Here is a 1,504-nt window from a genome sequence, read left to right as displayed (position 1 = left end):
TTTAACCTGGACTCCTTCTATTTATCTCCCAGTTTCTTTTCTTATGGTATTCGTTAAGCATTTACTATGTGCCAGGCACTGTACAAAGCGTTGGGGTAGACGCAAGTCATCAAGTTGCACACAGTCCCCGTCCCTCATGGTGCTCACAGTCTTAATCCCCATTTTACAGATGAGGTCACCGAGGCACAGAGAAGTGAAGTGACTTACCCAAGGTCACACAGCAGACAGGTTGTCAGAGCTCGGGTTAGAACCCAGATCCTTCTGATCTCCTCTATCCACTAGACCACGAACTGGGTACATTTGTATTTTTATGAAATCGTCAGTGAGAAATTATCCATTTATCAAACGAACCATCTTTTGCTGCTAATCAATACAACTTTCAGAATCAGGGCTGGAGAATAAGCACAAAATGAATCTTTCATCCTGGCCTGGTTCCCACTCTCCCCATGAACCCCCTCGTAGGCTCGATCCATCAATCAGTGGTATTAATTGAGTGTTTAGTGGGTGCTGAGCACTGTAGTAAGCGCTTGAGAAAATATAATGTGACAGAGTTAGTAGACATGATCTCTGCCCACAAGGAGTTGTAATCTAGAGGAGTTTACAGCCTGGAGGTCTCCATCAGATTCTCCTTCCTTCTCTTCATCCTTCAACTGATTTCCTCGGAAACGTCTTTTTAGGTGATCTATTTGAAGATTTCGTATCTTCTGAAGAGAGTTTTGAAATCCTGTCTCCTTTCAAGCCCGATAAAGTCCAGCATCGACTTCTCTCCGTATCATCGTCACCATCAGATACTACCTCTCTAAGACCCTCCTCTTCCTTTTTATAATTGTGGCTGTTAAAGACTACTGTGTCAAGCCCCGTTCTAAGCACTGGGGTAGAGACGAGTCAATCAGGTGAGACAGAGTCCCTGTCCCACATGAGGCTCACGGTCTAAGTAGGAGTGAGAACAGCTCTTGAATCTCCATTTTGCAGATGAGGAAACGGAGGCACAGAAAAGTTCAGTGATTTACACAGCAGGAAGGAAGCAGAGCCGGGTTTAGAACTCGCGTACCACAGTAGGTGGATTGCAAAGTCCCCAAGGGAGAGTCATCAGTATCATCGTCAGTGGTATTTATTTAGTGCTTAGAGTGTGCACACTCCCTACTCAGCACTTGGGAGAGTACAATACAACCGAGTTGGTAGATACATTCCCTGCCCACAGCAAGAAGCAGGATGGCTTAGTGGATAGAGCACGGGCCTAGGAGTCAGAAGGACCTGGGTTCTACTGCTGCCCCCAGCCCTTGTCTGCTGTCTGACCTTGGGAAAATCACTTCACTTATCTGTGCCTCAGCTACCTCACCTGTAAAATGGACATTAAGACTGTGAGCCCCACGTGGGACATGGACTGGGTCCAACCTGATTAGCTTGTAACTATTCCAGCACTTAGTACAGTGTCTGGCACATAATAAGTGCTTAACAAGTACCATCATTAGCAAAGACCTTTGAAAAGAAACAAATGGACAAA

Source organism: Ornithorhynchus anatinus, chromosome 10 (genome assembly GCF_004115215.2).
Source record: "Ornithorhynchus anatinus isolate Pmale09 chromosome 10, mOrnAna1.pri.v4, whole genome shotgun sequence".
Taxonomy (NCBI): domain Eukaryota; kingdom Metazoa; phylum Chordata; class Mammalia; order Monotremata; family Ornithorhynchidae; genus Ornithorhynchus; species Ornithorhynchus anatinus.
Note: the sequence above shows the minus strand (reverse complement) of the source record.